General features: G+C 40.5%; 4 non-coding genes across 4 annotated transcripts; all 4 read left to right on the forward strand.

Annotated features, from left to right (window-relative positions):
• Positions 1-107, forward strand: LOC112089338. The gene has a single exon (XR_002900975.1). It is a non-coding gene; the product is annotated as a small nucleolar RNA R71 (small nucleolar RNA).
• A 5,666-nt stretch (positions 108-5,773) lies between these two features.
• LOC112089517 lies at positions 5,774-5,880 on the forward strand. Its single transcript, XR_002901155.1, has one exon. It is a non-coding gene; the product is annotated as a small nucleolar RNA R71 (small nucleolar RNA).
• Positions 5,881-7,339: 1,459 nt separating this feature from the next.
• On the forward strand, positions 7,340-7,446 carry LOC112089462. Its single transcript, XR_002901100.1, has one exon. It is a non-coding gene; the product is annotated as a small nucleolar RNA R71 (small nucleolar RNA).
• Positions 7,447-11,930: 4,484 nt separating this feature from the next.
• On the forward strand, positions 11,931-12,036 carry LOC112089574. The gene has a single exon (XR_002901209.1). It is a non-coding gene; the product is annotated as a small nucleolar RNA R71 (small nucleolar RNA).
• Positions 12,037-12,401: the final 365 nt, after the last annotated feature.

The raw sequence follows: 12,401 nt of genomic DNA on the forward strand, positions 1-12,401 counted from the left end.
AATCCATGGTGAGGGCATTGCATGGTATACCCTCTAAATCTTTCCCAAGCCTCACAAAAGGATTCATGGTTCTTCTGAATAAAACTTGAGATTTCATTTCTTAAACTTGCTGTTCTTGATGAAGAGAAGAACTTGGTTAGAAATGCTCTTTTGCATTGCTCCCATGTTGTGACTGATCCTTGAGGTTGAGACTTTTGCCACTCATGAGCTTTGTCTCCTAGAGAAAAAGGGAATAGCCTCAACTTGAAACTGTCCTCACTCACTCCATTCATCTTAGTTAGATCACAGACTCTATCAAAGTTGTCAATGTGATCTAATGGGTCTTCTAATGCCAAGCCATGGAACTTGTTCGATTGCACCATGTTGATCAAGCCAGATTTGATCTCAAAATAGTTTTCAGGTGTAGGAGCTTGAATCCCATGTCTCTGACCCTGAGTATTGGCCTCATCACCAGCTCCCACAACTTGTCTTGGACGTGGAGGTGGTGGCTCTTGCTGATTCTGGTGGTTTCCATTACCACCATGAGCCTGTTGCCCTTGATCCATACCCAACCTCTCAAAGTGCACAGCTCATTCTCTTTGACTTCTGGTGTTCATACACCTGAAAACAAAGACAGCGCTTGAAAGGTAATCAGTAAAACAAAAGAAAATGACTTGATCTCAAGAAGATCCAAAGTCCTAATGCTAGAATGAATCCCCAATTGGCAACGGCGCCAAAATGATAGTAAGAGTTTTTCAATCCTTGATCAATTCCTCAACTATTCATGTCATTGTAGCACTTGAGGTATCAATCCAAATGGAGAGATTCTAGGCACTAAGGCTATGAGGATCAATTCTTAATCTAAGTCTAATGAAATAGGTTGGTGATTAAGTGACCTAAAAACATAAAGCAAACAAGAACAAGCAGTAATTAAGAACAAGCAAACAAGAGAAACTAAACAAACACTCAAATTCAAATAAAGAGAAAGCTAAACCTCTAGATGTGATCATTGATCAGGGTGCTTCAAATGTGAATTCATGATGCTAAGCAAACAATGCAACACTTGCAATTCTTTAGTCTAGACTTCCAAATCAGATTAATTCATTCTCATGACAAAAATCCCTTTGTTAATTACCAATTCAAGACTAATTCCCATTAGATGAATAAACAATAAACAAGCATAAGGTTCCAAGTCTAAAATGACAAGACAGCCTCTTTGTGCATCAAAATAAGAGCTAAGAAAGACTGAATCTTATACAGAAAGATAAAGCAAGCATCACATGATCTCAAATTCCAATTAACTTAGAACTCTAATCTAGATTAATCCTCTCAGGAATGCACTAACCTTTACACTAATCCATTTTCAAACCAAATCATCATTTGTGAAGTATGAATCAATGAGCATTAAGAAACAGTTCTAATATGTCATTCATGCATTTAACAATCATTAATATGATGAAAAAGGCATAAACCCTTAAGTTAGCTCATTCAGGCATTTCATCAAACACCTTGTGGGTGGAGAAAGGCCTAAGTTCTAGATCAAGCTTATAATGAGAGATCTAGCATTAGGATCAGCTAACTAAGGAAAGGAGAAGAGAATCTAAGATTAAGAAATCAATAATCTACATCTAAGCACCCTAATCTACACACCTAGAAGCTTAAAACAAGACTACTCACTAATCATGATGAACACACCATTTCTTTTGCAAGAGGTGATGTTAATCATGATTAGAAGCAAAGATAAGAAGATGAGATGATAAGAAACAGACTTAGATTGATTAAATCCTTGAGATATCTCTTAACAAACTCGTTTTTTAACAAAATGGGAAAGAGAAACAAGAGAAAACAAAGCTTAAGTTTTGGAAAAAACTCTAAAAAGCATATATAGTGTCTCTTGCGGACCGGGTCAGTCCAGGACAAACTGGGTACTGACCCGGCTTCAAATGGGTCATGTCTCAAGTGTGCAACATGGTCAGGTTCTTCCAAGTCGCAGGCCCGAATCGCACAGCTATAGAAACAGCCTTGTGCACCTTAAATCCTTCAGCCCCAGCCGCATGCCTATCTAGGTGTAAACTGCGAGTGTTTGTGCTGTTCAGGCTTTCTTCTCTTCAACTCGCATAACCAAGACGCATTCTGGAGATAATATATGTGCGAGTTGGTCCTCCTTTAGTCCCAAGTCGTAGGCCCAAGTCGGTGTAAATTGCGAACACATGTGCTACATGGTTCCACTTCATGTCCAACTCGCAGGCCTATCTCGCACAGCATTGTGGACTTAGTCAAATTTGATTCTGGAAGTCTCTACCTTGCTCAAAGTCTCCTTACACTCATCTCTAAAGTCGCAACTTGTTTCCAGAGCATGAACATTCATGGGTGCGAGTTAATCAAGTCGCAGTACCGTATCGCACAACCTAAGACTTCTTGGACCACTTCGCATTCAGGGGAGAGTAACTTCCAGGATATGAATCCAAATGGCATGATTTAAACTTCATTGGAAATAGCACTCAAATATCTAGAACGTTTGTGAAGAAACCTTCAGATCTTGGGAAGCGGAAGGTTCCTTGGGCGGCTCATCTTTGCGGCGCATTGAAACGATCAAAAGGGAGCTCTTGGACCAGTGTTCACTCCGGAGACGATATATTTCAGTACATAACACCAAACTGGATGATCTTAGATGTTATGGAAAGCGAACTCGAAGAACGTGAATCTTTATGAAAACCACGGCATCTGAATCAGAATGGAAGGGCATCGTCCCACGCTATCTTTGTGACTCATCGAATCGGTCTTGAAACTGTAGCGATACAGGTGGGTCTTCCGGTGAGCTTAACTCTCACCTCACAACTCCAAATCCAATTATTCGACCTTTTCTGGGACCGTGACTCGATCATCTCCAACTTTGGTGAAGGGTTCGGGTTCAGATGACGTCGTCAAAGGCTCCGTTCCACCGGTTCTTTGATGCGCGTTGCTTTGGTCCTTTATCCGCTCCGAGCCATGTACTGCTTCGTATCGCCGTAACTTTCAGCTCAAAACTGAAAATAGGACGATCTAAAGTGTTCTGGAAACTAGACTCGACGCTATTGATTCTTTATGAAGACTCTGGAGGCTGAATCCTGGTGAAAGTCCTCCTTCTTAGGTGATCAAGTTGAGGAATCGTCTGCTCCATAACACTTGTCCGAGTCTGATGAACATAAGGTGATGGTCTCTCCATGGCTTTTGTCCCAATTGCTCCCAATTAGCTCCAAATGACCTGTAAACACTCCAAAAGTGCAAAACTCTCTAGGACCTTATGCAGTTCCTAACTAAAGACAAAACCAAAGACAAATATATGTAAAACTACCTAAATGTATGCATGAGACTCAATATTTGGACAAAAATGCAATCCTAAACATGACAAAAATATGAGTATATCACCTATTGTCTTTTCCAAAATTCTTTTGAGTTCTCTGTTTGATACCTCCACTTGGCCACTCGTCTGTGGGTGATAAGGTGTAGCTATCTTATGTTTTACTCCATTTTTCTTCAAGAGATTCTCAAACAATTTGTTGATGAAGTGGGAACCACCATCACTGATGACGAGTCGCGGAACACTAAATCTTGGAAATATGATCGACTTGAACATCTTCATTACTACTTTTGCGTCATTTGTGGGGCTGGCTATGGCTTCTACCTACTTAGACACGTAGTCAATAGCAACAAGGATATACTTGTTTCCAAAAGACGAAGGAAAAGGACCCATAAAGTCGATTCCCCAAACATTAAAAAAGTTTGACTTCCTGAATGAAGTTTTGTGGCATCTCACGTCGCTTGCTGATGTTCCCTTTTCTTTGGCAAGCATCACACTTAGATATGAATTTATGGGCGTCCTTGAACATGGTAGGCCACCAATAACCAGCTTGTAAAACCTTCGCTACAGTCTTATCAGTAGCAAAGTGTCCAGCATAGTTAGATCCGACAATGAAAAAGGATTTCTGGAACTTCTTCGTCAGAGATGCACCTACGAAACAAGTTATCTGAACACTGCTTATAAAGATATGGTTCATCCCAAAAGTACCTTCTAACATCACGCAAGAACTTCTTTTTGTTGTAGCCGAAGAATCGTGGTGGTTCGATCTCTGCTGCTAGGTAATTCGCGATATGCATAAACCAAGGAATCTCGAAAGGTTTTGATTTTGGAGGCGGGGTTGGACGTGTCTCTGGGGTGACTACTTTAGCATTACCATCTTTCTCCACGTCTCCAATACGATCTTGAGAAGTCGATGTCGAGCTTGCATCATGTGAGGTAGTTTTGCCCTTAGATTTCTTTGATTTGCGCCTAGAATTCCTTGCGTTGTGCTTAGATTTTCTCGACTCGACAACTCCCTTTGGCTCGACTAAAGGGGCTTGTATAGAAACGTGTTGGCACCTTTCCTTGTTATCTCCAGGGTCTAGAATCAACTTCTCTTCCTTGTAGATGGTTATACAGTATGAGCTTCCACCACTACAGATGGTAGGATAGAAGATTCTCTTTTTGACTTTAGAAAAACAAACTTTTTGGTTGGGATAATCAACAACTACCCCCACTGTTGCAAGGAATGAACTTCCAAATATTAATGCCCTGGGAGAGTTATTTTCCATCTCAAGAATGTGAAAATCAACAGGAACAAGACACCCTCCTACTTGCACCATCAAATCCGTTACGAAACCATATGGAATCGTGCTTGAATTGTCTCCAAACTTAACAGACCCATGAGGAGGTTTGATATCACACATTCCCAGCTCGGTTGCAATTGCTTTAGACATTACATTCACATTTTCTCCTGTGTCACATAGAGAGTCAGAAAATTCCACACCTTCAATTATGTAGGGGAAGACAAACTTCACCGAATCATTTATCTTATAAAGCTTCTTTGGTATGGAACTTTGCCTATTGCATCATACTCTTCAGGGCATGCTGGAGATTCAATTTCAGTGTCTTGATTGCTAGTAATATGTGTGACTTCTCTTTCACCATCAGTGTCTATGACAATGCAACGCCACATTAGATTTTCTACAGTTTTTCCCGGAAGGTGACCATCTTGTCTCTTCACACTTTCTCCAATTTGTCCGCTTTGTTTCTCGAGCATTTTAACATGAGCTGAGAGGTTAGTGAACTTCTCAAGTGATCTTGTGCCCAAGATCATTCATATTGTCTAACTTAAGCTCAAGGTTGCGGGTGTCTTGGGCGATTTTTTCATGTACCTCAGCGATTCTTCTCTCGATAGCTTCGGTGCTTTTTGAACTATCTATGGTTTGTGATAGCTGCACGTCCATGCTGTCAAGATGAGTGGAAAGAGTTTCAAATTTACCATTAAGGTCAGTGTATAAGCAGTCCACTCTTATATCCACATCGTCTGCTAATCTTTGCAGTTTCATAAGAAGTGGTTGCACCATAAGCTCGAGCTTATTGTCTTGAGAGGTGGGTGATGATTTTGGAGAAGATTGGAGATTCATATGGGCGTGATCTTGTGCTCCAAGTTGATGATTAACCTCAGCTGCATTATCTGCTTCGCAGACATTAACAGAACGCTGCTGATTTTGGAGAAACAATTTCACCATGGCTTTAAGCTCTTCAATCTCCTTATGATCATGGGAAGTAGAACGTGATGTTCTTCCTTGATCAGGACAATTGTTTCTGCTGCTTGCAGCAAGATTATCAATCAAGATGTAAGCTTCTTCCACAGTCCTTGTCATGAAGTTTCCATTGCTTGCTACATTTAGAGGTGCCTTAGATGTCCATTCAAGACCTTCATAGAAGGTGTTCAAGATGCACGTCTCTGTAAAACCGTGATGAGGACATTCCCTGATGTAGCCTTTATAACGATCCCAAGCTTCGTGAAAAGGTTCGCCTCCTTTTTGTTGGAACCTTTAAATCTTGTCTCCAAGGAAGTTCGATCTAGAGGTGGTGTAGAAATGGTTAAGGAAGGCGGCCTTGCATTTGTCCAATGATCCGAGTGAACCAGGAGACAAAGACTTAAACCATGCATGTGCCTTATCACAAAGAGAAAATGGAAACAACTTGCACTTTATGTAATCTGCAGGAACTCCGATCGATTGCTTGGTGCTGCAGATTTCTTCAAAATCTTCGAGATGGTCCAAGGGGTTCTCCGATGCATTGCCATGGAACCGGTTCTGCTTAACCAATTTTATGAGCTTCGGGCTGATCTCATAGTCTATGTTGATGGGTTGTAGACTAATGGGAGAACGGTTCTCATAGAAAGCATACGGAGTGTTATAATCGCTTAGAGTTAAGCGAGGAGTGTTTTGGAACCTAACGTGCTCATTAACGTTTTGCTGGACGTAGTGGTTATATCTAAGTCTATCTAAACTTTGCAAGTGTCTATTGTTATCACTCATCTCTAATTTTTGTGTGTTTGTGTGTGTGTGTGTTTTTTTTTTAATTTTAAATTTTAAAAAAATAATTAATTAATTAATTTATATATTTTTTTCTTTTTTTTGTTGCTTTTTTAGTTTATATATATATAAAAAAATTTAATGTTAATATATATATATATATATTTATAAAATAATTAATATATTTTTTAGTTATATATATAGATTTATATTCTTTTTTCGTTTTTTTATATTAATTTATATATATGTATATGTAATTTTATTTAAAATAATAATTTTTTTTTCTTTTAAAAAATGAACAAGAGAACGTACCTTAGACTCGATTCTGACCTGAAACTCGTAGGCAACGTTAATAAACCCCAGCAACGGCGCCAAAAACTTGATGTGCTCAGGTTTTAACCCTAGTTTTCTGTAAGCGCACAGATGTACGTTGTAGTACTTAGGGGTCGATCCACTGAAGACCAAGTAACTGCAATACGAGTTTACTTGAGATGAGAACTGAGGTAAGATGAAAATATGGGTGTTTGTTTTGGGGTTGTGAACAGTGACGAAAATAGAAAATAATAAACTTAAAAACTAGTAAACAATAAGATCAAATCAATACGAGAAGGTGTTGGGCGTTAGGGAATTCGCCAGGAATCATAGTTTAGCTAACAAGAGAATCAAACATAGCGTTTTCTATAGATATGTTCCTGAAATCAAACCCAGACTAATGTGTATTGGCTTCTATGTAGCCATGAGGACCTTGTCAAGCTTGCTCTGTAGCTCTCTTATATCCTTCTCCATTCGCTGTTCTTTACTAGATCCCTCTGAACGGTTTGCTCTATCAAAGTCTTCTCCATACGTATCATTAGACATTGCAAGGTTCTCCACTAGTTCCATTGATGTGTTTATCTCTTTCCCAAGAAAGTTTCCGTTGGAGGCTGTATCGAGCTGATTTCGGATCTTGGGGAAGGCACCTCGGTATAAAGTACTCAGGAGGGAGGCCTCTGAGAAGCCGTGGTGTGGGCATTGGTTGGTATAGCTCCTGAATCGTTCCCAAGCTTCACTAAAACTCTCGTTGTTGTGTTTAGTGAAGCTGGAAATCTGATTCCTTAGCTTGGCCGTACGTGAAGTGGAGAAGAACTTGGACAAGAACACCAGCTTACACTGCTCCCACGTTTGGATGGAACCCCTTGGGAGGTTCTTTTCCCATTGGTGAGCTTTATCACCAAGGCTGAATGGAAACAGGCGTAGCTTGAAACTATCTTCTGAAACACCGTTTATCTTTGTCAGGCCACAAACTTGATCAAATTGGTCTAGATGCTCTAGAGGATCTTCTCCGGGTAGACCGTGAAACTTGGTGTTCTGCACCATGTTAAGCAGGGAAGCCTTAACCTTAAAGTTGTTGTTTTGGACAGGTGGTGCCTGAATCCTGGCTCTATATTGATGTGCGTTTGCTCGGTCATTTTCTCCAACAAAGACCGGAGGAGGTTGTCTCTGATCTGGTGGTGGAGGCGGAGGAACATGATGGGCTTGCTGCTCATTTCTGTTGGCATGATGTTGATTCTGTTGAGCAAGCCGTTCATTTCTTTGAGCCTGTTGTTGATTAACGTAGGCCTGCTGTTCATTCCTCTCAGCCTGCGCTTGATTAGCCTAAGCCTGGTGCTCGGCATCTTGAGCCTGTTGCTCGATTCTTTGCTGTTCTGCCATTCCAAGCCGTTTAAAGTGCCTTTCTCTTTCGCGTGCTCGCCTTTCGATTCTGTTGATGTTTTTGTCGTAAGGGAGAGGCGGTTCTGTGCTGCAAGACCTGGTTTTCATGCACCTGAAAGCGAAGCCATAACTTGTAAAAGAGTTAGTAAAACAAAAGAAAGTAAAGTCTTGATCTCAAGAACAAATAAGAGACTAATGCTCCCACAAGTTGGCAACGGCGCCAATTGATAACTAAGAGTTTTATGGCTCTTTATAGAGGTTATCAATCCCCTGTCTTGTAGTACAAGGGGTTATCAAACCAAACTTGTGGAGAGACACTAATCTATGTTACTTGTAGTCTTAAGTCAAGATGATCTAGCAAGATTTTTTGGTATATAATCTATTTAACAAGTAAATAAGCATGAAAATGAAGCAAGCAATGATATTTAAACTAGCGGAAGATGCAAATGATAACGAGTAATTAGCAAATGATTATGATGATAATAGATGATAAAGGCAGAGGCTTTACACATGATAAAGGACTCGGGTGTCTCCAAGCTAAACTAGCGAGTTAATGAATCAATATTAGCAAACATTTTCATTTAACATGAACTCAAAATATGATAATCCTCTCATAAAGGTATTAATCATCTAAAATGATCCTCTTTCATACCAAAATACTTTTTGAGAAGCATGAATCAGTCAGATTTAAGATCCAGTTCAATAAGTTGCTTAAGAGGACAAACTATCACTCTCGCGATGAAAGACTCTTAAACCCTTAGCCGCTTGGTTCAGACATTTCCTCAAACACTTTTGATGCAAGGAAAGTCTCAGATCTGGACCGCAAGTGATGTGCTTGGATCCAGCTTAGAGCATATGAACGGCTAAGAAATGAAACATGCAAGCTAGACCCCTAAACCCACTAATCTATCTTGGAAACACCCTAATCTACCTATCTAATGCCTCTTAAATGGACTACTCACTGATCATAACGAGCTCACTAAGTCCTTTGTGAGACGTGTAGCTGGTCATGATTACGAAATTTGATGCTGGTGAATAAAAGAAATGAACAAGAACAAGATTTCTTATGTGAAAACGAGATATCGGATTAGATTAATCAAGTTTCACAAAAGAGGCAAGTTCTTAAAACTAAAACAGGCAGGAAATAAGATAAGATAAAAGATGCTTAGGTTTCTGGTCCTAAAATCTATTTATAGTGAAGGGTAACTGTCGCGGGTCAGCCCGGAACAAATCGGGTACTGAACGCTTCTCTTGGGTCGTCGGGTGAGCACCTCGGTGTGTGAGAGTGTGAAGCCGAGGTTTTGATGCCGAGGGGTGCACGTGAGCAAAGATCAAGATGAAGATCCCATGAAGAACACGTCAAGAACATGCAATAACCCTAGTCTCCAATCCATCTTCACGTGCATTCTCCGAGTCAACTTGTTCTTGAATCTGGGTTCGTGACAAGAGACCTTGGCATGCCATGCCGAGGGGCTTGGTAGTCGAGGGTTCAGGAAGATGGAGTCCGGCATGCAATACTGCGGTCTTTAAGCCGAGGCCCACGTTCAACACTTAGTTGTTTTCAACTTCGCTTCTCAAGCATGCATGCCTCGGTCTTGAGATACCGAGGAATTAGTATGAGGTCTAGTCCAAAGAGTTTCAGGGGACGACCCTCGGCTTAAGCAATGTAGAGGTAATGATACCGAGGTCCGTAGAAACACTTAGGGCGTATCACAACTCTTTTGGGCTCGTATCGATCAACTTGTCTTCCGGTTGCAATAACTTTCAGCAAATGACTCCAAATGCCTTGAAACCAATTCCATAATCAAGACAACTCATTCGGCTCAAACTTTGGTGAAGAAATCGTTGGAGCTTGGGAAGTAGAAAGCTCCCCGGATTTCTCATCTTTGCACCGCATTGAAATGACCGGAAAAACAGCTCTTAGACCGATGTCTCTTCCGGAGACGGTATCTTCTAAACCACCGCTCCAAATTGGGCGACTTCAGTGTTCCGGGAAGAGCATTCACAGAATTCGAATATTGATGAAGGCCCTGTAAACTGATTCGAGCTGGAAGGGCATCGTCCTATGTAATTTTCGAGACCCATCGGATCGGCTTTTCAAATGCATGCGAGACAGGCGTGTGTTCCGGCAGCGATATCTCTCTACTCACTGTTCCGAATTCTGTAATTCCAACTGTTTTGGGAACTTGACTTGAATATCTCCAACTTTTATGAAGACCCCGTCAACTGACTCGGACCGGAAGTTTCCCCAGATTTGAGATCTTTGAGGCGCGCGGATGAAAATAGATTTTGGCCGAGAAATGCTTCCCGCGGTAAGGAAAATGTCTGAGAAATGTGTACCGCGGTAAGCTTTTTACCCGATAAAAACTTCTCGCCTCGGCATCAAATTTCACCCGATGGAGTTTTCACCCGGTAATGATTTTTAGCCGGTAAAGACCACCCGATAGCGATTTTACCCGATATTCTGATCCAACCAGTACGAGTTTTCGCCGAGAAATTCCTCCAAGCTGTTATCACCATTTTTGACCCTTTTCTTCACCGTTTCAACTCCTGATTCTCCTCCTGAACTCTAAATAGCCTCCAAAGCACCTGATAAAGACTCCAAACCATGCAAAACTCTTTGGGACTTAATGCAAATCCTAATGCCTGTTTTGATGCCTAAAAACCTAAAATGAAAGAGAAAACACATGATTTGGACTCTAAAATGCAGCTTAAATGATGCAAAATATAGACACATCAGTACTCACGTAGTATTAATCACAAATCCATTCACTCAGATTTACTAAACTCCCATTCAGTTCTCTAAGTGGCTAGACAAATTAGTTTGATAATCGATTCAACAACACTTTTGGTGAGTAATTCAACCCAATCGCAGTAGCTAGATGATCGATCCAAGCCACATAAACGAAACACAAATTTAGATTAAGAACTCTAAAGATAAACCCTAATCTAACAAACCAGAAATCAATCCATGAATCTCTTTGAAAAATCCCTTAAAACCCAACAAGGGAATTACTCAATCATAGTGTATAAAAACATCACAGAAGTATTGTAGTTTGCTGGAAATTAAATAAGAGAAAGGTAAAGAACGAAGAACGAGGATGAAGATGGAGATCGATGGTGGCTCCTTTGGCGACTCCTTCTTTTCCTGGAGACGGAAACTCTGAGGCGTGCGGCTCTTCTCTGCTCTCTCTCCACGACTTGGTCTTTAGAATTACTTAAAACGAGTATATATAGCCTTCTAATTCGTTGGAAATGTCTAGGGTTTGAAGAATAAGTTGTGGGCTGAACTTGGGCTTGAATTAGGTCACTTTTGGATGTCAACGTTTTTGGGCCGCGGTCGTGGTGTTCCTGACCGCGGGGAAGCCTTGTCTGGCCGTGGTCGCGGCTTATGCTCTCCTTCGAGACTCCATTTTCTATCTTTAGTGCATCGAGAATATCTGAAGATCTAACCATTGGATCTTCTCCAAACCAATTGCATTAAAATGCTGGTTGTCTCTTCTATGTTGTCTCCAATTTTGGAGATGAGACGGTGAGAAGGTCTTCATAGAGTGACATACTTCTGATAGTCTGCATTTATCCAAAATTGCTCATTTGTTCCAAATTGCACATCTTTAGTCCAAGTTTCCTGAAAAGTCTTTTAAAACTCTAAAACATAGAAATCACTTAAAAATCATTGAAAACAGAGTTAAAACACCTGCATAAGATATTAAAACGATCCATAAAAATGATCAAAATCCGGTGTTATCATAGCTACAACTAGATTTTCGATGAGTGCTATCCCTTATGGTATGGTTTTTGAACTGAAATCTCCATTGCTGGCAGTTTCAAGAGAAATTTGATACTTCTTCTGAAGTCCTCTGTAGAAGGTGCTTAGCAGGTTTGCTCCAGAGAAACCATGATGAGGGCAGTCTCTCTTATACTTTTTAAATCGCTCCCAGGCTTCATAGAATGATTCTACTGGGCCCTTTCGGAAACTTTGTATCATGTTCCTCAGCTGATTCGATCTTGCCTTCGTGTAGAAGTGGTTCAAGAAAGCTGACTTGCATTCTTCCCATGAAGTAATAGAACCAGATGGTATAGATTTTAACCATCTAAAAGGTTTATCACTTAGAGAGAAAGGAAAAAGCTTACAATTCACATAGTCCACAGTTTCTGAAGTTGTTCTCACCATTCCAGAGATTTCTTCAAAAAGATCAATGTGGTCCATTGGATGCTCAGTAGAGATTTCATGGAATTGATTCTGCTTCACCAAAGAGACAATCTGAGGTTTTATATCATGATCTCCTCTTGCTGGAACAGAAACTTGAATAGCTGATCTATTTTGGAAGTCATGGAGAGATGCATCAAAATCGGCAATGAGT

This window comes from Eutrema salsugineum, unplaced genomic scaffold (genome assembly GCF_000478725.1).
Source record: "Eutrema salsugineum unplaced genomic scaffold, Eutsalg1_0 scaffold_12, whole genome shotgun sequence".
Lineage (NCBI taxonomy): Eukaryota > Viridiplantae > Streptophyta > Magnoliopsida > Brassicales > Brassicaceae > Eutrema > Eutrema salsugineum.